This window comes from Halichoerus grypus, chromosome 2 (assembly GCF_964656455.1).
Source record: "Halichoerus grypus chromosome 2, mHalGry1.hap1.1, whole genome shotgun sequence".
Taxonomy (NCBI): domain Eukaryota; kingdom Metazoa; phylum Chordata; class Mammalia; order Carnivora; family Phocidae; genus Halichoerus; species Halichoerus grypus.
The window spans coordinates 7,838,948-7,864,045 of record NC_135713.1 but is presented as its reverse complement, the minus strand read 5'-3'; the positions used below and the strand labels follow the sequence as shown (position 1 = coordinate 7,864,045).

Below are 25,098 nucleotides of genomic sequence, written 5' to 3'. Positions count from 1 at the left end.
AATACCATTGTAGGACATCAAGTCCTACCATACGACTGAATAAATTCCTGCTGTGTTAAAAAGTTAAATGAAAAAGTGATAAAAGTGGTCGGATGTGAGAACATAGAATTGTGTACTTATTGATCTCTTGATGAGAAGAAATTTTTGTTCAAACGTCTTTTGGATTAGTGTGGGTTTTAAGAGCTCTAGAACATTATTTTCTTATTTTTGTTCAAACTTCTTTTGGATCTGTGGGGGAATTATATTTGTAAGATAAACCGGAAAATACACAGGCCATGCACAGACTAATGCCCGTCGTGACTGTGACCAGAGGCTCGCAATTCCAGCGCCCCTCCCCTGCCCCCCTCCCCTGGCCCCTGGGGAGCTAGCAGGAGGTCCCTTTTCAGATTCTCCTGATATAAAAGGTATCACACCTTATAAATTACTCCGAGACTTGTAGTTTTCATTCAGCATTATGCCTTGGAGAACTATCCATTTTAGTACATATTGATCTGCTTTTTTTTTTTTTTTTTAAGTGCTCAACGCAGGATATGAAGACAAATAGGGCAGTACCTTGAAAATCCTGGGGCAATGTGACTTCGTACAAGAATGACAGTAGAGGGCGCCTGGGTGGCTCAGTTGGTTAAGCAACTGCCTTCGGCTCAGGTCATGATCCTGGAGTCCCGGGATCGAGTCCCGCATCAGGCTCCCTGCTCAGCAGGGAGTCTGCTTCTCCCTCTCCCGCTCCCCCCTCTTTTCTCTCTCTCTCTCTCAAATAAATAAATAAAATCTTAAAAAAAAAAAAAAAAAAGAATGACAGTAGAATTCTATGCCCAAAGTATCCATCAAGTTGGAGGGACACTTAGAGACGTTTTCAGATGGGCGTGGGCTCCAAGTGTAAGGAACAAGAGGTCAGCCAAGTGGCTGGGAGTCACAGATGGTGGAACTACCCAAGGCTTGAACTTGCCTGGTCCCCTGATTATGTTACATTTGCTCTGGCTCTCTGTCTGTCTCTCTGTCTCTGTCTCCATCTCTTTCTGTGTCTCTGTCTCCCTCCACTTCTCATATTTCCTGCTTGCTATCCTCTTCAAGACCCTCACCCCTCCTCTGAGGGTCCTCGCCAAGCCCCGCCCCTTCACTTTATTACACAGAGCAGTTCAGTCCTCCTTTTGTCCCCCTGGCCCACCTGGCTCTTTACTTCCCTAAATGGTCATGTCCCTCTGTGCAGAATTCTCTCCCCACCCCCCACTGCTCCTTGTGGCCATTTAACATGGAGCGGGCATTGAAATCCAATAAAAAGTCACTCAGTCGAAAGAAACTCTTGTCTGGGCAAAACTTGCCTTCAGATTTATTTTTTCTACTGTTTTTCTTCCTTCTAACTTATTAAGTCCTGCCTTTTTCTTTAATAATACTTTATGTGGCTTTTCTTGACTTTCCTTTGTGTCCTCCCAACGTTTTCAGTGGGGTTCTTCATTCATTTTATGTTCATTCTTTGTTTTTCTTCTCTTTTTAGTCAATAGAACTGAAGTGTTTTCTGCTGAGCTTTTCTTAGCTCTCTCCTTTGGATTCTTACTGTGACCATTTCATGACAGTTTCTAGAAATTATGTATTTATTTGTCCATTTTCTTTAACTCAAGGAAAGTGTAAGAGCATTTCTCTCTGTCCCAGGTGGATAGGACTTTTGTGTTCTAATTTGATTTTCAGTTTTTAGTTTTATTGCATTGTGATATAGGAAGTGTTCTGCCCTGTCTTTCTGGGGATTTTCTTTTTGGTGCCTCACCGAGTCCAGTTTTTCTGAAACTTTCATGGGCACTTGAACTGAAGGTATTTTCTTTGTTTTTAGGGTGTGTGTGAATGTATGCATGGGTGTATTTCTGTACGTATAAAACAGACCTACTTATTAATTATGCTACTTAGGTCATCATCATCTATAATTTATTTTTTGTCTACTTTATGTTCAAGGACAGAGGGAGGTGCACAGAAATTCCGAGCTGTTATCTTTATTATGAGATTATATCATTTAACTTCATAGAGTGCCCATTTTTGTCTTTTTTGTTAATGCTTTGTGGCCTGTAGTCTATCTTGAGTGATGTTAGGATCACAACCCTTGCTCTTTTTTTGTTTGTGGTTGAGTTTTGAAAACCTTTTATTCATAAAGACTGAGAAGTCTATGAAATATGTTGGTTCGGGAGTGGCTGTTGTGTGTAGCTTGCAGGTGGGTTTGCTTTGGCCCCCAGTCTCTTCCCTCATTCCCTTCCTTCTCCCATCCTTCCATCATAGATGAGTTGAGCTCATTTACCTCTATTAATGGTAGATGGCATCGATTTTTAGTATTTTTTTCGTATTATTTTACATTACGATTTTAATTTTTATGCTTTTATATAAAGTCATCTACCAGGTGGTCTGTTGTCTTTGAAAATCTTTCTGAAGTTTAGGAAGGTTTGCATTATTATTCTAATGGTTGCTTCTATAATTTCATTTAAAATTAACACCCTAGGTCCTCTATTTTTTACACAGTATGTTCCCCTCAACAGAGTAACGATAAAATCACTGTGTGCTTCCCTCCCATACACCCAGTTTTAGTCAATAATACCCATCTGTTTTAGCACGCATCCTTGTAAGATAGACATATTTATACGTCTACTACATGATTTGTCAGCTGTTAACGACTTGTTGCTTTTCAGTTCTTATAAATGAGGCAGTTGACAAACTTACTCTGCCTTTCACCTTCTTATTCCCTTCTTCTGCCCAGTTTTGTTTTTACATCATTTCTACATTGTCATGGCCTTTGGCATTTACTTCTGCTCTGTGAAACTGGTTCACATGTTTGTTTTGGTCTTATTTTTCAATCAGACATGTCCGGTGCTCACTACTAGGTTCCTTTCCCTGTGGTTTTCCTAATCATCTTCTGGTTGGCTGAAGTTTGTTCTCTTATAGCTTTCTCAAGAAGGACTCATGATAACAATGCTTCCTAATTTCTTGCAGTTAAAGAAAAAAGTACGCTTTATACTTGAAGGACAGGTCATACTTTTCCCATCAGTACCTCTAAGATGCTGCTTATCTTTTGGTGATTAATGGTGGATAAATCCGAAGCCAGATTGAGTTCTTTGCCTAGAAATTTTTTTCTTTTTTTAAAATCCAGAAACTTTACTGTGATTAAGTCTTGGCGTTAACCATTCTAGGTCAACTTTTTGTCTGATATACAGTATAATCTTTCAATTGTCCAGATAGCATTCTTCTTTTTTTTTATTTCATGAAAAATTTCATAAATTGTGTCATTAAATATTTGCTTTGTTACATTGCTTTGTGTTTCTTCAGGGATTCCAATGATGTAGGAGTTGAATCTCCTTTACCTGTCTTCCAGATCTATCATTTTCTCTCTAAGAAAAAAAAATCCTTTCTTTAATCTTGTTTTATAATGCTCATATTTCTCGTTATTGTTCTCTCTGCTTCTTAGTGAGCTTCCAGAGTATCTAGACTCATTTTTGCTCCTTCTAATATTTATTGATTTATTCTTTCTTGGAGTATAGCAGCTCATGTTTTATTTCTTTCTGATAAAAATTTTATTTTTCCTATGTTCCCATGTTTCTGATTGTCCTTTATAGAGATAACGGCCACACTGAATATTTTAAAATTCACGGTGAAATACTTAGTTAAAATTTTTATCTGCTCTGTGGCAACATTTTTCTGGTGAGTGTTCTTCATCTTTGATATATTTTGTTGCTCTGTCCACCAGTATTTCCTAGCTCATCTTTGTATTAATGCTGTGCTAATTCCCTTTTTATCACTGATCACTGAATGATTATATTCTTGTTAGTCAGTCTGTAAGCGGTTTCCAGTTTGGGGCCAGGGTATATTGGGACTAATACAGCTTTCCAGAGGCAGGCTGCTCCTTGCAAATATGGTTTTAGTGTGATTATTTTAAGATGATTTTAGTTATTTTGGCGCACATGAGCAGGAGGAGCAGGAGGGAGAAGCAGGCTCCCAGCTGATCAAGGAGCCTAACGCAGGACTCCATCCCAGGACCCTGGGGTCATGACCTGAGCCAAAGGCAGATGCTTAACTTACTAAGCCACCCAGGTGTCCACTTCCGGTGTGATTCTTGATGAAGGCTCTTCTGCTCTGTTTCTTTCAGTCAAACAGGATCAAGGCGGGCTTTTGCCCCGGCTCTGCCCCTGCCCATCATTCACACTCACTGCTGTACGTAGGGGCATACCTGTTCCTAACAAAGTGACAGCCTTCCATCTTCAGGAGGGGCATTCGGTGGCATTTCTGGGCTCTGGCAGCTCCGAGTCTGCTCCATGCTCCCTCTGTTTTTTTTTTTTTTACTTCCTTCCACGTGGCTTCTGCTCAATTTCAACTGCATTTCTCAGTCTTTACATAGATCTTCAAGTCCACCAATGATACTTTACTCCAAGTCTCACTGGGAATGAAATTCCTGTGTTGTGTTGGCAATGCTCTTGTTGTTTGTATCATGGGGGCAAGGAGGGATGCGTACACTTAAATAGCCATGTTCACACTTGAAGTCCATCTATGTTTCCTTAAGCAATCTTTATGATTTCATTTTTGATGTATAACTAAGCCATCAGGCATTTACATTTTTGTAAAATATTAGCTTGAGGTCTGATATATATTTTTTCTAGTTGTTCGAATATCTTTTATTGAATCATCTGATCTTTGCTTCTTGTTTTGAAATGGCATATTTGTCATATGCCGTCATCCTCTATTTACTCTTTTTGGAAGGTTTTTTTTTTTTAATGCCTGTTCTTTCAGTTACTATTACCACAATATTTTAATACTGAATATTTATAATGTGCTTTTGTATCTTTTTTTTTTCAGAATTTATTAGCTATTTTTGCTATTCTTCTAGATTTAATACAGTGAAGTATATTTTGAATCACCAGAATGGGATACGACATGTATTATTTTCTGTGTTTACTGAAATGTGGAATTCTTTCAATAGTAGAATAAGAATTTCTCTCTTTGAAGCTGGTTCTATAAGGCAGTTGGAGAAATGCTACTGTAGTATTTTAGCAGTAAACACCATGCTTACTGTTGACATCAAGAAAATATCATGGGGCACTTGGTGGCTCAGTCAGTTAAGGTCTACCTTTGGCTCAGGTCATGATCTTGGGGTCCTGGGATCAAGCCCCTTGTTGGGCTCCCTGCTCAGTGGGGGGCCTGCTTCTCCCTCTCCTCTGCCCCTCCCCCCACTCGTGCTCTCTCTCTCTCTCTCTCTCTCTCTCTCACTTGTTCTCTGTCTCAAATAAATAAGTAAAATCTTAAAAAACAACAACAAAAAAGAAAACATCTAACATGTTATATTGGTCTATTCCTGTCTTTCTAAGTTTTTTTTTTTTTTTCTGAGAGAGAGAAAGAGGAGGGGCAGAGGGAGAAGGAGAGACTCTCAAGCGGACCTGATGTGGGGCTCGATTGGTCTCACGACTCAGAGATCATGACCTGAGCTGAAACCAAGAGTCCAGTGCTTAACTGACTGAGCCACCCAGACGCCCCTATTTTTCTAAATTTTTAAACAGTCAGAAAGGAGATTAAATTTTGCATCCATTGAGAAGAATCATTTCCCTCCCTTGACCTGTTAATATAATGTGTTATGTCCAGAATTTAATTCTCACTGGGAGCCATCTCTACATTTCTATGATAAACCGTGTATGTTCAAGAGCACATTATTATTTTACTGTATTTCTAGACTTGATATAATAAGATTTTTGCATCCATCCTTGTGAGATTTAGTTAGTAGTTAACTTTGTCACATTTTGATTTTAGGTGGTTCAGGCTTCTTAAAATAGAACGGAACACTTCTTTTTTCCTCTTCGTTTCCTTCCAGACAATTGAAATTCTGTAGAAATGATCAGTTGCTCAAGAGTTTGAAGCAGCTCACTGAGGAGGCCCTGGTGCCCTCCTGTCTCCTTAGGGGCTGTTCTTTGGCATATTATTCATTTTCTTCTGTAGTGTGGAATAATGGACTGCCCAGATCAGAGTGTGCCAATTGCAGTTACTAGAGTGTGAGGAGCTTCTTAACCTTTTTAAACTTCTCTGTCTTTACCTGAAGAAACATGCATAACAGGACCTACATCACCAGGTTGCTGGGCGGGTGAATGGAGACAATACAAGGAAAGCATTTACCCAAAGAGCCCTTGACACTAGCAAATGCTGGGTAAACATTGGCCATTTTCTTATTATTGATCTATTCAGATTTGCTGCCCCTGTAAGAGTCAATTTTAGTAAATAGAATATGTCTAGATAATTAGCCATTTCATTGAGAGTTAAACGTTTATTATCATCTAGTTGTTGATAGTATTTGCTTATAATTAAAAAAATTTTTTTTTTCTACATCCGTGGCTCTGATTCCTTTCTAATTTTCAGTAATGGATATTGGTGGGTTTTTTCCCCCTCATTTCTCTTGATTAGCATTGTTTGGGGTTTATTTTATTGGTCTTTTCAAATATTGGATTTGTTTATTGATGCTGTTATTTTTCCTGCCTTCTCTTTCATTAATTTCTGTTTTTGGCTTCATTATATTTTTATTCTTGCTCCCTCTGTTTCACTGTTGTTGATGTTTTTCTAGCTTCTAGAGTACATTACTTATTTCATTGATTTCTATTTCTTCTTATTTAGCAATAAAAACATGTAAAGTTAGGAATTTCTCTCTAGGTGCTTAACATTTAATTAATATAAAGCAAGAATTGGCAAGATCAAATTCAGGCTATGGATCAAATTCAGCCTGCTGTCTGTTTTTATAAATAAAGTTTTATTGGAACACCTGCCCAGCCAGTCATTTCTGCTGTGTATGGCTGCTTTCACATTATCATGGCAGAACTGATCAATGGCAATAGAGGTCTATGGCCCACCAAGCCTGCAATATTTACTGTGAGGTACTTTTCAGAAAACGTTTGCTGATCCCTAATAGGAAGCATTCCATAATTGTTGATATATACTTTTGTCATTTCTTAAAATTTTCCAAATAGTCTGTAATTATACATCCCACAGGTTATCTTGGGAAGCATTTTAATTTCTTTGTGGTTTGAATTTTCTTGTTTGTAGTTTCTTTAAATTTTAGTTTTATTGCATTTGGCCAGAAAATATTGCCTATACAATTTCTTTTCCTTTCTTTTTTTTTGATTTACTGAGATGTTCTTTTATGGCCTAACAGTATGACTGATTTTTGTAAATGTTCCAAAGACATTGAGAAAGAATGCATATTTTCTATAGAAAACAAAAATTTGATACTTACAGACTTAATTCATTATATTATTTGAATCCTAATTCTTTATCTGCTTCATATCTATATGAAGATTGAGGGCTGAAGATAAAGCTATGGTTGTGTTCTTTGTTTCTTCTTATATTTCTGACAGCTCTGGTCTGGCTTATTTTGACACTCTGTTGCTTACCAGCACAGCCTGAAAAGCACCTGTTCACTGGGGCTTGTTCTTGTGCTGCTCGGGGAACCCGTGCGGCCACTGCCGCAGAGACAAGCCCCAGGCCAGCCTGCTGGATGAGGAGATACCCGTGGCTCAGTTTCTATTGTTGCCCCTGTCTGTCCTGCTTGCAGTCAGTCAACCCCAGCTGCAGAGCGCAACAGCCGATCACAAATCCTGAGCGAGCTCAGCTGAGACCCTCAGCAGAGCTGCCCAGTTGAGCCCAACCCAAATTGTCAACCCGCAGAATAGTGCACTAAAGAAAGGGTTGTTGCTTTCGGCTCTGAAGCTCTAGTGTGGTTGGCTGTGTAGCAAAGGCAGACATGTTCATTGTGAATTTTGCCTTTCGTCAATATCAATAAACACTCTGTGTCCAATGATAAACCTTCCCATGTATTGTAGTTTAACCATACTATCCGTTTTGCTTTCTTTCTTATTTATATATTTTTCTGTATATCTAAGGTATACAACGTGATGATTTATTCTACATAGACACAGCGAAATGACTACTACAGTCAAGCTCATTATCATGTCATGTCTTCACATAGTTATCTGTGTGTGTGTGTGATGAGTGCATCTGAAATCTACAGGGGACAGTCTCTGGGAGCTGAGAGTCTCTGTCCTACAACCACAAGTAAACTGAATTCTGACAACAGCCAGTGAATTTGGGAGAAAATCCCAAGTCTGAAATGGGATCACAGTCCTGGCTATCTTCTTGGTTTAGCCCAATGTGACTCCAAGCAGAGGACCCAGCTAACCCATGCCAAGATTCCTGAACCATAGAAGTTATGAGATGGTACGTGTGTGTTGTTTTGAGCAACCGTTTGTGGTATTTGTTACACAGCAATAGAAAACAGTTACACCTTTTAAAAATAATGTGCTTATGTTGCTATTTATGGAATTATTAGTTGTAGGCATCATGGATGACTTCTTTCTCTGATGGGTGAAGAGTTCGTTCACTACAATGCTTGATCTCCTCTCCCCATTTGTACCCCATTAGAGTTGTAACAGTGGGCTGCCCAGGCTACTTGATTTCATCTTTGCCCCTAGGATGAGTCTTAACTGGGCTCTGTAGCTCAAGGCCTTCTCAGTTTTACCTCTTACCAGTTGGAGATGAGAAACAGTTCCATTTTCTAACCTGCAAATCCTGGAATTTATGGCCTCTCCAAATGCTCTTTCAATCCTGCTTGTAAAATGGCCATTTCTCTTATGAGCTTATTTCTTTCTTATGGTGCCTTGTCAAAAACAGCCATTAGCGAATATCCAGTGTTACCAGTATTCTGCTTTCCCACTTTGCTAAAGCCACAAATTCATTAGTTACACTTTCAGCCTTCTAGGTTATCACAGGTGATCATTTTATCAAATGCCTCACCACTGCGTAAAAAGCCTTTCCTGGCAGTTTCCTTGCCACCTGTCACTCTGTCCGAAGACCCATGCATATATTTGGGGTATTATTATGGTAGCACCTCACCGCTGGTGTCAGTCTTTGAATTGTTCAGCTCTTCGACCGTGACAACCAACACCAAAATCAAAGAACCAACCTTGTGGCTTACGGTAACCAAGGTTTATCTCTGCTGGTTGTGGGTCTGCAGTGTGGGTCTCTTCATTCCAGGATCCAGGCCAAAAAGGCAGCCCCTCTCTGAGAGTAAAGTACATGGTGGTTTCATGCAATGAGTCTTAAAACTTTTGCTTGGAAAGGTTGCTTGTCACTTCTGCTCGCATTTTATTGGCCAAAAGAAGTCATGTGGCCAAGCTTGTTATCAATGGTTCAGGCATGTGTAATCCCCGCTCAGGGATGGGCAACAAGTATCTGCTCCAGCACCAGAGCCCCTGTTAATAGATTGGGAGATAATTTTTTAAAAAGATTTATTTGAGAGAGGGAGAGTACATGTGAGCGCACATATGAGTGGGGGGAGGGGCAGAGGTAGAGGGAGACAAGCAGACTCCCTGCTGAGCTGGGAGCCCCACATGGGGCTCCATCCCAGGACCCTGAGATCATGACCTGAGCCAAAATCAAGAGTCAGACTCTTAAGTGACTGAGCCACCCAGGCACCCCAGGGAGACGATATTTTTAAGACACACAACGAAAGAATGGTTAGTTTCTAGAGTATTTAAGGAGCACCTGTAAATCAACAAGAAAAAGGCAGGAAACCAATAGAAATATGGGCAAAGGGAATAAATGAGTTCACAGAGGGGAGAGCTAATGTTTGTAAGCGTATGGAGAGATGCTCAATCTCATTAGCAATCAGAGACATGCAAATTAAACCAAGATATCTATGCAACTGTCAAAAACTGTAAAGTTGGAAAATATCAAGTATTGACTTCAATGTGGGGAACTCTTTGTGTCCTGCTGGTGAGAATGTAGACTGGGGTGGCTATTCTGGTGAGTAATTTGGGAGGAATACGTGAAATGGCATGGACAGAGTGAAATGAGGAATGAGTTTTGGATTTGAAAAATCTGTCTTTGTGAGGTTATTATCCCATCATCTTTCCAGTTCCACCTCTCCTTCCTCATTCAGTACTCGAGTGGTGAGCAGTCCCGTCAGACCATAAGATCTGAGAAGGTGGGACCGTGTCTGATTTGTACACCATTGTGTCCCCTGCACCTTACACAGTGCTTGGCGCAGATAGATATGTAGTGTGTGTTTGGTAAATAGATGCATGTTTTAAGAAATTCATTAAAGTGAGTGACTTGCCTCCTCGAGGGCAGGAAAATATGGATTGGCTGGTATATACTTGTATTGCCTGAGTCAGTCCTCCTTTGGGATCTGTTTTGGACCGAATTGTGACCTTCTGCCCTGTTCTTCCAATTCCGGTGTTAAAGCCCTAATCCCTGATGTGACTGTATTGGGAGATGGGGCTTTGGGGGAGGCAGGTAAGGTTAAATGAGGTTGTAAGGGTGAGCCCCTAATCGAATAGGGCTGGGGTCCTTATAAGAAGAGGAAAAGAAGGGATCCCTCTCTCCATGCACCCACAGAGAAGAGACCAGGTGAGGACACAGGGAGAAGGTGCCGTCACTAAGCCAGGAAGAAAAATCTCACCAGAAACCAGCCCTGAGGGCACCTTATTCTTGGACTTCTAGCCTCTAGAACTGTGAGAAAATAAATTTCTATTGTTTAAGGCCCCCATTCTGTGGCGTTTTGTCATGGCAGCCCAGGCAGACTAATACAGAATCCAATTTATCATTTGATATAAACCTGCATCATTTGGTTTAATTTGCACTTCTATATAGTGATTCATACAAAGGCAGAAAAATATCAAGCTATTCAAGTCTCACCTATTGATCAGAATTTGCTAAAATAGAAATGTATTTTGGGAAGCTTTCTATTTGAGGTGGCTGGGAACTTTGATAATACAGAGTTCACCAAGGAACCTTAAGCAGAAGTTTGAAATGGTTGAATAAATGTAGGGCATGTCGTTCTTTCCAAGCTGATAGGGAGTTTTCAGATCACCTACTTTTTGTTAGTTTGAGACCTGGTATAGGAGTTGGGTCGTCACGGTGTGAAAACCAGGTTCAGAATGGAGGGTCCACCTGCAAATTTAGGTGGTATGTGAATGCATCCCAAGATGCATTAAGAGAAAATAATGGCCCTACCCACATTGGGAGGCAACTTTACAGTGTTTCCAGTGCTTTTATAAGTATGATTTCAGTTGATCTTCCCAACATGCTAGTAAGGTCACTGGGGCAGGTGGTGCTGACCCTGTACTGGTTTGCCTTTGCTGTATAATAATCCACTCTGACCTCTTTATTCTCACGGAGGGCTCAGCTGGGTCCTTTGCTCGTCTCAGCAGTGTTTGTGCATGTGGAGTGGGAATGGGTTTGACTTGGCTGGAGAGACTTGGCTGGGACACTTGGCTCTGCTCCACACATCCCTCATCCTCTTCAGGGGGCTTGCCCAGGCATGTCCTTCCCATGGTGATGGCAAAAGCTTAAGAAAGCAAGTGGAAACGCTCAAGGTCTCTTGGCATAGACCTGGCACTGAGGAACTTTTATTTCTGTTGTATTCTATTGACCAGAGTAACATGGCTGAGTTTAGAGTCAGCATGGGAGAGGATTATCAAGTTACTTGGCAAAAGGTAAGGATACAAGAGGGGTGAGGAATTGGACCATTAATATATCAACTACTGCACCCCACTTTACAAGTACTGAAGCAAAGGCTTAGAGATGAAATGATGTTTTCAGGGTCTACAGCTCCTTGGTGGTCAACCTAGGATAATTCCCCATCTTACCACCCATCTAATGTGTTCTAAAATGACAAATATGACCCACAGGGGAGAAGTGGGTTTGTTATAGTTCTGTTACAGTGCCTAGTGGCAGTGAACACTTCAGTAAATCTCTGGAAAATAGATTCAATTTTTTAAAAAGCTTTGGCTGTCAAAAACTGATTTCCTGGTTGAATGAAATGGCTTTGTTGTTCAGATCCTTTGAGTCTAAATTTATTTTACATGAATTTACTTAAGAAATTGATTATAATTCCCTCTCCATTTGGTGCTGCGGGGGGTATAATTGGAAGTTTAAAGAGAAAAGACAAGACAGCTTTAAACTATTCACATACCACCTAAATTTGCAGAAGGGTAAAAAATATAGGAGATTTTGAGGAAACTAGGCTGCATTAGACTCTCTTTGGGTTTAACTAACCTTGGTCTATTCTAACATCAGTGGTCATTGGGCTTTTATCCGTTCATGTTGGAAAACAAGCCAAAGGGTTTTTGCTACTTGTCACTCTTCCCCCCGCACCCTACCATTTTTAGCACACATTGCCCCAGGAGAAACCCGAGGCTATGCACTGTCTTTGCTACATGCCCTTCAAGATGGAGTCTGTCTGTCTCCGTGTCCCTTGCCGTCAGTGACGGAGATACTGATATGATCAAGTTTCAGTTTGTTGTTGAATGTTTGTCACTCACTCAAAACCTATTCGAATCTCTACTACAGAGGAATGGCTTTGGGGATTTGGGTTAAATCTTTGGCACCAAAACATCCTGGGCACACAGGATCTTACCTGAGGTAAGCACTCCATTTACAGCTAAGAAAACATTTGGAAATTGTAACTTGAAGGTGCATCTTAACCGTTTTTGAGGCTGGACCAGGCTGGGGGAAATCTCTCGTGATAAGGACATCTGTGACGCTCAGATGTTTGGGGTTGAGGCCCCTGAAGAGGTGGCTTTTTCATAGAAGGCATCACAGGACAGCAATGACAATGTTGTTGGCTTCTGGATGGTGGGCATCCATGTTGTGTTGGAGAAATGAGTTCTTTTACTCATCAAAGTTCTTTAGTACCAACCATGGCCAATCATCAACATTTGGTTCTAGTGGCCTGTGATTCTACTTGTCCATCTCTGCGTGCTCTTTACATCACCCCTGTTCCTCCAGTAAACTCACCATAGATATAAATGCATGTAGTGGCGGTGAGGGGGGTGTTGTGGCACGGTTCTGCCCTTTGCAGCTTGAGTTCTGAGCCTTTTTTCTTCTCCTGTCTTCCCTCCTTAATCTCTTCCATTTCTGACCCTCCCTTCTGCAGGTAGGGGAGCTTTCAGTCTTGTTTCTATACTTTCCCTCGGGCTTAATGCTTGGCCCATTTTCCTGACCATGACCCTGCCCCCTCTTGGTAATGACTGTGACCCCTCATACTTACTCTGCTGCCTTTAGCTTCCTTGCATATACACCTTCACCTCAGCCAGCCAGGGGACCCTCCTGATTCCAGGGAGGTGTCCTCACGAGACCCTCCTGTGCCCAGGTCTGCCGAGGGTTAACTGGATCCCTCTGGTCTTTCTTGTGTCCTAAAAGTGTTCTTGTCCAGAAGCCTATACCTCCAGCACGCATGCTCTATTTCCTGTACGCCTGGTGTCCTGAACATCTTGACCACACTGCTTTGTGGTGACGTGTCTTCACCGCTAGGTGTAAGCTGCTTGATGGTAACAGCTGTCACTTACTGAGTGTCCTTAATGGGCTGTGATGGCTAATTTTATGTGTCAACTTGGCTTGGGCCACCAGTATTTGGTCAAACACGTCCAGATGTTGCTGTGAAAGTATGTTTTAAATGAGATTGACATTTAAATTAGGAGGCTTTGAGTAAAGCAAACTACATTCCATAGCTTCCATAATGCAGGTGGGCCTGTCCAGTCAGGCAAAGGCCTTAAGAGGATAAAGACTGACCTCTGCTGCGGAAGACGGAATTCTGCCAGCGGACGGCCTTTGGGCTCAAGCTGTGCCAGTTCTTCTCTGGGTCTCCAGAGAAGGCCCATCAGCCTACCCTGCAGAGTTTGGACTTGTCAGCCCCCACAATCACATGAGCTGGTTCCTTGAAATAAAGCAGGTGCTCCCACCCAGCCCACACCCTGTTGATTATGTTTCTTTGGAGGACGCTGACTAATACATGGACCAAGCACTCTACTAAGGGCAAATATGTATTATCTCATTTAACACTTGCAAGCAGCCTTTTTAGGTGGGTGTTACTATTCCCATTTGATAAAGAGAGTCACAGAAAAGGCAAGGAACTTGTCCGAGCTCACATAGTGCATGGCAGAGAGGGGAAGCAAGCTGGCACTTGCTTCATGCTAACACCAATGAGCTTCCCATGACTGGCTTCTCTTTGTCTTGGAATTGTCATGGCTTATCCAGTGCCTGACGCCTAGTAGGAGCCTGGTAAAAAATTTTTTTTAGTGGCTTAGAACAACACAAATTTATTATTGTACAGTTTTTGTGGGTCAGGAGTCTAGAGACAGGCAAGCAAGGTCCTCTCCTCGTGTTTCATCGGCTGAAATCATGGTGTTGGCCACAGCTGCCTATTCTCTGAGGCTCAGGATTCTCCCCCAGCCTTACTAGCTGTTGGCAGAATCCAGTTCCTTGTGGTTGTAGGACTGAAATCCCCATTGCTTTGCGGGCTTTGGTTGGACGCTGCTCTCTGAGCCCCCTTGCTGACTCATTGGCCCTCCCACAACAGGGCAGTTTACTTCTCCCTTGAGGCCAACAGAGCAGCTCCTCTCCAGTACTTCACCTTCATCTGAAGGGTTCCCCTGATGAAGTCAGGCCCACCCAGCATAATCTGCCTTTTGATTCATTCAAATGCAACTGACCAGTGGCCTTAATTACATCCGCAAAATCGCTTCTTCCGTAAAATGTATCATGATCATGGGCATGATATCCCTTCACACTCACTCAAGGGAAGGGGCGTCTACAGGGCATGAGCACCAAGGTGGGAAACTTGGGGCCTATCTTTGAATTCTACCCACCACAGTTACAGACACCAGAACCAGATATGGGAGCATCTCCCAGCAGAAGAGCCTTTCCAAGTTCCTTCAGTCTTTTTGTTTCAGTAACTTGTTACAAACATGACCCTGAAAAGAGGTGAGGGGGAGTTCTGGTTTTCCCTCCTGCCTGTGTGTCAACTCCAACTTCCTGTTTTCACTTGGCAGCATGAGACTAAGGGGCTTGCTGTGACTTTGCACCAGCGTGGGTAGAAACAGAGGCCCCCTTGGCCAGGGTGCGCCCTGGGGCTCTCCCTGCCGCGTGTGTCACGTGGGTGGTCACCTTCCTCCAGTTCCTTAGGACTTCCCATTTGTATTTTTAGACACTTAAAAATGATTCCATTAATATATGCACAGTGTGGAAAAAATAAACAGGCATAAGAAGAATAATTAGCATAAAGAAGCATAAAGAAAATGAAAATCGCCCTCAACCGTGCCACCCGATTTTTAATATTTTGCTTTAGAGCTTTTCAGATTCTTTTCATGCGCATTTTAATATATTTTAATATATGCACTTTTATTTTATTTTTTTATTGGTTTCAGAGGTAGAATTTAGTGATTCATCAGTTGCATATAACACCTGTTGGTCATCACATCAAGTGCCCTCCTTAATGCCCATCACCCAGTTACCCCATACCCCCACCCACCTCCCCTCCAGCAACCCTCAGTTTGTTTCCTAGAGTTAAGAGTCTCTTAAAGGAGCCTGGTAAATATTTAAGCAAATGAATGAAGCCGCAGATTTCATTCTATTTCGTTACTTCTTTCTCTTACAGAAGAAAAAAAAATTGTAGGTAGCATATGTAATACCTAAGACTTTGTAGTACATGCTCACCTATAAAATCTTGATCGCTAAATTGTCGTGTCTTCATCTGGATAAACACGTGGTAAGAAATTGGTTGGAGAAGTCATGTGTTATAATTCAGCTGTGATTTGTTAGCCAGCTTGCCTTATGACTGTCTTTAGGATCCTGGGGAGGATTTTACGGGTGCCTTCCATCCCGCCTGTGGTGGATACGGCGGACGGGCCCTCAGCATCTACTCCAGCTTCTTTCTGGAATGTACCTTCCAGCACTGCAGTCTGGAGGGCTATAGGTCACCTTTCCAGCCTCCCTTGCAGCTCTGGCTGGGAACACGAGTTGGATTCTCGCCCTCGGAGCCTGCTCGCTGAGGCTCAGAGGGCGCCAGTGCAGAGAGCCCCTCCCTCTGCTGCTTGGGTATTGCTGCCGTCGGGGAGGGTCCTGGGATGGTGGGGTTGGCCGCAGGAGTGTTTCAGGTGCTTTACTGGCCTCTGGGCGGGGGCTGTGGCGTGAACCTCCCAGCAGTGTTTGCGGCTGGCTCACTGTTTCCGTATCACTTGCTCTGAAGGTGGGGGATGTCAGTGTTGTCGCCGGTGCCCCGTACTTGGAGCAAGAGCAGACACAGCTCCCCGTAGCGAGGTGAGGTGTCCTGGGGCAGACTTTCAGCCCCATCTCTAACTGCGGCCCAGCTAGCGGCCCCCGTGGGGGCCAGTTTGGCATCTCGTTGTGGGCATTCCTGCTGGAGGCCCAGCGCCATCGCCCAACCCTTCTGATGATTTTATAGAACCCTAGGTCCCTAGGTACTAAGTCGCGTTCGGCTTCAAATAGCTAGAGCGGTTTCTGTCGCCTATAAATGAGCGCTGCCCGATGCGGCAGCCTTAGCAGGTGTAGAAAGGTGTAGTTGATCCATTTATTGGCTCATTAGCGGGTTTTCCACTTTGAGCCTCAACGTACAGCTAGAGTCTGTCTGTGGTGATCTGCCACGTTCATTGGAGAGAATGGGTAAAGGAAGGGAGCCCACAAAGAGAAATTTTACCGGTGACCTGAGTTGGAACTGACCTCATCAGAGAGAAAACTGTACCGCATGCTTTCTGGGGCTGTTTTCTCTAACTCTTACTGCTGTTGATTCCTTCTGTCTTGAAATCTTCTCTTCCCTCTACTGCCCGTTTTAGTCCCTGAATGCCGACATGTTTTCTTTTAAGCCAGTTAACCGGGAGCTCTTTGCTACATGAATATTTCTACATAAGCCCCCTGTTGCTTACTTCTGGATATAGAAAAATTATCCCAAAACCCAAATAATGTATTTTTGTCTTGTGTCGTTTCATTCGAGGGCAGTGCACATGGAATTTTGCCAACTTTACTCTTGTCACTTGTCTATTAAAGGAGTAGAAAAATCATTTTGGGAATAAAGAATGATGTCATAGGTTAGACTCAAAACTGTGAAATTTTATCTCTCGTAGGGACCTTGGTCATCATGTGGAATCTGTCTGTCTCCTCACTTTGAGACGAGTCAACTGAAGGCCAGAGAGATGTAGAGGGAAATGCTCCCAAGCTCACAAGGTGACTGGTGGCAGAACCGGGCTCTGGGCATGGGGTTACAAGTGCAGGGAATGTTCTTCCCACCCCATCGTGTGGCTGAACTCACAAAAAAGGCTTTGGTTTATACCTGTTTACTGTGTAGTTGAGTGTGAGCACATAATAAGGGAAAGATGCAATTTTTTTTTTTTTTACTATCTGTTTTTGCTGCATGTACATGTATTAATGGAGATGATTTTCTAAATAGAATCGTGTTTTTGTAATCATTAGGAAGTGGCATGTTGGGGTTCTTTTTACACAGGACTGCTACAATGCTAAACACATTTAGTACATAAACATTTGCTAAATATTTAATACAAATGGTTAATTTTTTTTTTTTTTAAGATTTTATTTATTTGCGAGAGAGACAATGAGAGACAGAGAGCATGAGAGGGAGGAGGGTCAGAGGGAGAAGCAGACTCCCCGCCGAGCAGGGAACCCGACGTGGGACTCGATCCCGGGACTCCAGGATCATGACCTGAGCCGAAGGCAGTCGCTCAACCAACTGAGCCACCCAGGCGCCCCCAAATGGTTAATTTTTAACCATCGATTTTTGGAGCTGATATTAATTATCATCATTATTTATTTAGAGAGCATTAGAGACATCTAGGATAGTTTAAGAGAAATCAGATGTCACTTTAAAAGGTCAAGGGCAAGTTGGCTCCATTTCCTCTGATTACATTCTGAATGTGCCAGAAGGTATATGTGGAGCTTTGTTATCCAGAGAAAGTATCATTCCAAGGGAGTGACCGCTGAACCCTTAGCAAGCCGCCCATGGTTCAGTTGACTTTGTTTAATTTTTAGAAAATGAGAATTTAATGAATTCCAGATGGGGAGATGATTAGTTCCACAATGTTTTAAATCTTCTTTACAGAGCATGTAGAACCACACTGTCAGGGTTCTTTGGAGAAACAGAACCAAGAGGCTGTATGTATAAATAGAAGATTTATTATAAGGAATTGGCTAATGAGATTACGGAGGCTGACCAGTTCCAGGATCTGAAGTCAGCAAGCTGGAGACCCAGGAGAACCTATGGAGTAGTTCTAGTCTGAAGGTTGGCATGCTTGAGACCCGAAGAGAGAGGATGTTTCAGTTCGAGTCCAAAGGCAGGAAAAGACTGATGTCCTTGCTTGAAGACAGTCAAGCAGGAAAAGTTTCCCTTATTTGAGGGAGGGTCAGCTTCTTTGCCCTATTCAGGCCTTCAACTGATTGGATGAGACCCACTCACAGTAGGGAAGGCAACCTGCTTTAATCAGTCTACCAATTCAGATGTTAATTTCATTCGGTAACATTCTCAGAGACGCAATGATGTTTGACCAAATGTCTGCTTACCCTGCAGCCCATTCAAGCTGACACGTAAAGTTACCCATAGCGCCGTATACAATTGAGAGTTCAGGAAAGGCTTTCTGAGAATATTGAATTTTCCAGTGTTGAAATGGTTGGGCAGGTAGGATAACGTTAGCATGGAGTGTCTGAATTCTACCTGCTAATAAGAATGGTGATCTTGGCTTTCTACTCTTTTCCACTGATGGATGTATGCCAATTCCATTTGTTACATTCAGTCCTGGGTAGGGTGCCATCGGGGGATGGCAGAGGACAGGGCCCAGCTCCCAAGGAGTTTTCAGTCCTTTGGGGTGGCCAGACTACTACGCATGACCCAGACAAAGAACAATGAAGTGATTACAAGCGGCAGAGAAGGTGTTTTGAGAAAGGGAGAGTGGCCAGCATGGGTCAGTGGTTCTCAAGTCTCAGGCTTCAATGTCTTGAGACAATTGTGATCATCACAAATGGGTAGGGGGGTTCCTGGTATTTAAGGATGCTGTTGACCCTCTCTGATGTACAGGACAGCCCTCCATAACAAAGAATTGTCTGGCTTAAAATATTAATAGCACTAAGTTGGAGAAACCCTGATTTTGGTTGGAGCAATGAGATCAGGCTTTATGGAGGTGGTGAAGTTTAATTTACTTTTTGATTCATTCATTCCCATACTCGTCAAACATTTATCTAGTGCCTACCATTCTCCAGTGTCTGTCTTGTCCTGAGGCTGTGGTAGGGAACAAAGTAGTTCTGTGGGTATGTGTCCTACTGTTTCATGGGAAAAAATAACATTTAGAAAAAAAATCAAAATCAAGTATAATGATTATTAGGATGGGTGCCAAGGGAACACATCACAACGAGATCCATCTTAGTCAGAAGCTCAGGAAAATCCTGCCAGAAGGAAATGTCCTTTAAAATACAGCTCGAAGGGTAAATGGGAGATGGGAGTGGGTGTGTGTAGGAGTTGGAGTGCAGGGAGAGGGGCACCGTTCGAGCCCGTGGAGCAGCTTATGTTCAGGATGGGAGGCGAGGGAGGCAGAGCCTATGTCTGGGAGCACCTTGAGTCGGGCCAAGAGTTCAGGTTGCATCCTAAAGTCAATAGGACATATTTAAGACTTTTAAAGTTTTAAAGCAGTGGAGTGCCAGGATGGGATTTAAGTTCTGGCAGGTTAACTCCGGCTACAGTGGGGCCATGAGGGGAGGGAGGAGAGCAAGGACGGCCGCAGGGCAGGTGGGCTGGGTGGGGCCAGACTGGATGGCGGCTCATAGGGCGGGCAGACAGACTTGACCGCTACCGAGGAGGTAGGAGAAAAGGTAGAAGCAAGAGAAGATAATTAAGACATCCCCATTTCTGACTGGGATGAGTGGGTATTCTGGGGTACCATTCTGGAAAGGGGGCACGCCCCTTTGGGAGGACTTGGAATCATGTGCATGACAACATGGAATGGTGTTGAGTTCAGCTCTGGATACGTAGAGTTTGAGCTTTCGGAGAGGTATTCACCTAGATGTGTGGATTAGCCCCGAGAGCTCTGGGCCCGAGATAGTCATCTGAGTGTCGTCTGCTGGATGAGACTGTAGAGTGAGGACAGGAGAACAGTGCTCTTAGAAATGGCAACATTTAAGGACAAGAGAAGGTGAGGGGCTTGCAAAGACTCCTAAAGGAGGGACCAGAAGAGTGGAAGCAAAGCCAGAGGACTGTGGTGTTGGGGACATAGGGAAGAGCGATTTAGAGAAAAAAGGAGTACTCCGTGCTCTCTCATTGCTTACTGTTGCTCAAGATAAAGCCCCAAACTGCCCATGCCTTTGGGAACACGGTGGTCCCTGGCGATCTTGGCAGAGCAGTCCAGATGGAGCACGGCAGATGGAAGCCAGGCTGGAGTGGATCAAGGAGAAGAGGGGAGCAGAGAGCATCTGCAGAAATGGGTGACAGCCATAGCCAGGGGTACGGCATGGGGGCTGCCCCACCGGAAAGGCTGCCGCCTGATGGGGTACCAGAGCGTTCTGATCGTTATCAAACCTGGCTGGAGCTCTGATGGGCATATTTCCCAAATAAAGTGGTAGGGCAGCTGGTTTGGACATGTAGTCCGGGGGGGAAAAAAGGACAGTCTGGGACATGTGGTTGTTAAGGGGAGACCCATCCCTGGAAGGCTGGTGGTTCATTGATTCGCTTGGTATAGGATCTGAAGCACTGAGAGGACAAGACTATGTCAAGGTCATTTGAAGGTGACGTCAGTAAGGTTTTCAATACTCATATCTCTGAAATGTAGCTATTTATACCTGTAACCTAATTTGGGGCACTTCTGCAGAAAATTATTAGCTAAAAAGAATAAAATGCATGGAAAGATGAAATTTTCTATACATTTTAGGGAGCGTATGAGTCTTACCTAGCAAGACACTTCCATTAGCACAAAAAATAATGGGCTTTTTCAACAAGATGACTGTCACAAAGGAAAAATGTAGACAGTCAAATGATTTATTTCCCCATCCGTATTGAGTTTATTCATGGGGAGATTCACCTTGTGAACTAGTAATTTTCAGGGCTAAGAAAAAGCAGCAGGAGGTTTCCTTTTTAGGCAATGTTTTTTTTTCTTTTTCTTTTTCTTTTTTTTTTTTTTTTACAGTGGGTTTCTTTTGGCCTAAAAAAATCATCTAAGTCTATGGCTTTGATATCAGGGGAAAGGCTCCTTTCAATTGCTTTAACCTTTTTCAAAAAGTGACGTGTTGGGATAAATGTCCTCATGCTGAGAATCGAGGTTTTATCCGATGTCTAAAGTAAGGCAGGCAGAGCAGGATGCAGAGCACTTTCTTGAAGTGGTTTAAGAAAAAGTCAAGATCTCAGACAGAGAGAAAGAACTCCAAGGAAAGGTCAAGTTTAAGACCCATTCTCTGGGCAATTAAACAAGTGAAAAGACAGACCTCGCTCTCATGCTAGAGCATGAGAACAGGGACGGGCACAGGACCAGGAATCCAGGAACCAGCTCAGAGGAAGGGTTCTGGTAGATTCCTTCTTTCCTTTGGGGTGAACAGTGGAGACCAGTTCAGGCAAGGAGGTGTGGGCAGGCACGGGAGTGGATCTGGGTGGCAGGGTTTGCTGTGCGGGAGGTCCGAGAAGTTAGAACTGAACTCATAATTGAGGTCCTTGGGTTTCCCGTTAGAGGCATGCATGATTATGCCCTGTTCTTCCCGCATCAGGTCCTCATAGTGATGCTCACGGGTCTCTGCTCAGGAGAGCAGGCGTCCGGGTCTCCCCTGTTCCGCCAGCTCCTTTGGTTGCTTCCTTACCACCTCTCCCCTGGCCCTGCACTCACCAGCCTCTGGCGTTGGTACCCCTGTGCGGGGTTAGCTGCTCATTTCCTGTCTTGACCCTGATTAGGCTCATATTCGCATTAATTTCTTTTCTTTTTCACATTCATCTTCTGTTCTCATTCTAGCTCTTTGTGGATTTCCTTACCCATCTCTATCTCCTGGACCCTGACCTTGGTCAGGAATGATTTCTGGATTTTTAGAATTGCTTCTCACAGATCAGTACCTTAAAGTGGCATTGATAATAACACTACATTTCATCCCTTGCAGGCGGCATGTATAATCCAGAAGGACTGTAATCCCACACAGAAGGACCCTCTGTGGGAACTCAGGTGTGCAAGTGGGAGGCAGAGAGGACAGCTTGGGAGCACGGGCTTCATGACCAGTCCCCTACACAGACCATATCCAGAGGGCTTACTGGTCCCCACTTATCCAGGCTTCCTTCCCTGCAGGTAGGCTGGGCCATGGCACTGACAAGAGGTGTGGGAAGAAGCAGTTACGCCATCCCGTGTGACCCTCTTGTCCTCTCTTCCCTGGCTGTGGCCACCTTTCTGGACATGCTCTAGGTGACGTACACAGCCGCAAGATGGGGGAGCGGCTCTGACCCACTTGAGCAAGGAAACTTTTGTGATGTTAGGCCACCTCAGCGAGTCTGGGTTTTCTTGTCTGGCAGCACTTAGTTCCAACAAGCCTCTTCTCTTTCCAGGTCCTTTCCAAAGTGGTCTGAACAGGGGAAGGGCATTTTCCCCGGGATTGACCGATACATATATTCAGCTCTGTCCTCCGGGTCAGGATTTGGGATTTGGAAATCTGCACGCGTGACCGTGACGTCTTGGCTTGTGTCCTCCGTGGCATGGGCTTTGGAGGCCGTTGAACGGTCAGACCCCTGGCGCAGTTCTGGGAGCTCTGTGGAAGTTCAACAGAAAACCAGTTTGTGTCTCCCGTGAGCTCCTGACCTGAAGGTTCTGGCCCACAGTGTGCCATGTTCCTCAGGCCAGCGTTCTTCGTGGACACACACTGGCTGAGTCTCTGGGACCCTCCTTTGTTCTGTGTGCCTTTCGCCTTTTTCCTGAAATGCTGTGCTTTTTCTACATACATCCCAGTATAATGAAAGCAGGTCAGGATGGAGACTAAGGCAGGGTCTTGGATATAAAGGGGGCACCCAGGGAACTTGGTTTAAGCAAACATCCTGAAAGAGCAGGAGATCCTGAAGCTGGGTTTTGAGGACTACCTACTTTTCTCCTTCCCCACTTTAGGGACCCAGAATTCTGAGACTCCTCTTTGCTTCTCATGGGGATTTTGGACTACACTCATCTTGGGGAAGAAGAAAAGAGCTTCTTTCTTCTTTCCTTTTTTATTTTTATTTCTTGGCTTGGTGAATAATTATTGTCTGTATCTGAAAAATCTTCACAGAAAATTGAGGTTTGGTTTATTAGCTCTCAACAGCCTGCTCCTGAGCTCTAAGGAAGCTTGCCTTCTTCTGAGCTACCCAGTCTTTCCTCTGGGTAAGAGCCATTTGGGGATGGTTCCCCCTCTTGTTTTTAACTTCTTTCTTAGGCTTCTTCTCATGGACTGGATTCTCTTGCAGCAGCGTGAGCTTTCTTCTATGTCTCCTCCCCCATGTCTGGAGTTACCTTGTTCTTTGTGTATTGAGAGAACTGTTTCTTGTAAGCATCTTTATCTTCTTCCATGAGGCAACGCATATAATCTGCAATGTTCTGACCCATGATGTGCTTCCGATGTCCTTCTGCATTGAATACCTTGCTTTCCCAGTCATAACCAGGGAATTGTTAGGTGCCATGAGGGATAGACAGGCCTCCTTCCACAGCTCCAAAACACTATTCCCAGTCGCAATTCTGGTGAGCTCTGCATCCAAATACAGTTGGGGGGGGGGGCGCCTGGGTGGCTCAGTTGGTTAAGCATTTGACTTGGGCTCAGGTCATGATCTCGGGGTCCTGGGATGGAGCCTTGCATTGGGCTTTGCACTCAGCGGGGAGTCTGCTTCAGGATTCTCTCTCTTCCTCTCCCTCTGCCCCTCCCCACCGCTCATGTGCTCTCTCTTTCAAATATATAAATAAAACAATCCTTAAAGAAAAGAGCAGGCGAGGCCACCAGGTTGACCGTCAGTGCTGTCCACATCATATTCATCTCCACTCACCTCCGCTTGGCCTTCATAGATCTCGTCCATGCCAAACCTACTGAGAAGACAGCAGCGGGCCGGTATAATATGCCGCAGCATGACTGGTTAGGCCAGCCTTCACACCATACTTTGGGAGTGCATGAGCATGAGCTGCATTGACTATCATGTCTGCTTCTCTAGGGTCATAAGCGATCTGACAGATGATGTCTCTGTTGGTCACCCGAACTATCATCCTGTATATAGGTGTGCTGGACTTATTTTGATCCTGAATTACCAAGCGTTTCCAAGCATAGTTATCAGTTTTACCCTCTCCTCTTCTAAATTTCACCTTGTATCTCTCTCTCTTTTTTTTAAGATTTTATTTATTTATTTGACAGAGAGAGAGAGACAGCGAGAGAGGGAACATAAGCAGGGGGAGTGGGAGAGGGAGAAACAGGCTCCCCGCTGAGCAAGGAGCCCGATGCAAGGCTTGATCCCGGGACTCCGGGATCATGACCTGAGCTGAAGGCAGACGCTTAATGACTGAGCCACCCAGGCGCCCCTCACCTGGTATCTCTTGAAGTGAGCCTTATTCTTGACAACTTTAACAAGACGCATCCTGTGGAACAGAGACCAGTGTCCACGCCTCGCCCCTTATTTGGGGTTGGCGGCTTAATATGTAGGGTCAACCAGGGAGAAGCAGTTCTGTGTTGAAATTGTTTTTTGTCCAGTCCATGTTCCCGTGCTGCAACCTTGAATGTGACCTCCTGGCTCTGGGGGGGTTTCTTCTGGTGACTCCATGGGGGGTGGAGGGAGCTGTCTTTAGCTTTAGGGGCTTCTCGGAGCTGAGGAAACTTGCCCTACATCTTCCCCCATGAAGCTTATAGGCACAGGCATGGCCAAGACAGACCTACGCCTGTTTGGTCATGTGCATCTCTTGGGTTCTTCTTGGTTCATTTGGGTAGCAGCTAAAGAAGTCTGAGGCAGCTCAGGGCCTTGACATTTTGCTTCTTGGTTTTTGTGATAGCAAGTCTCAAACCAGTTTCGGTCCCACACAAGACCTTTATTGAAATAGCCTTAATTTGCCAGCGGGTTCCAAAGTGTTCATTAAGCTGTTGTGTGAGCTTAATGAAGTCCCAGCTCCTGCCCCTTAGGTGTCCCGACTCCCCACTGGGCAGAAGGAGGCTTGAAGCAAATGCCAGGGCTGTGGAGGCAGATGCTGTCACCGTGACAGCCAGCATCAGACAGACAAAATCCTCCAGGTCCAAGGCCCTACCGTGGGTCGGGGAGGGTTTAGGGCTGTTGTCACGCATCTTCCCCGAGGGAAA

The 25,098-nt window shown here is 44.0% G+C and overlaps 1 pseudogene; it reads right to left on the bottom strand.

The window, feature by feature from the left end:
• Positions 1–22,956: 22,956 nt before the first annotated feature.
• LOC144380936 (large ribosomal subunit protein uL18-like) lies at positions 22,957–24,397 on the bottom strand (annotated as a pseudogene).
• Positions 24,398–25,098: the final 701 nt, after the last annotated feature.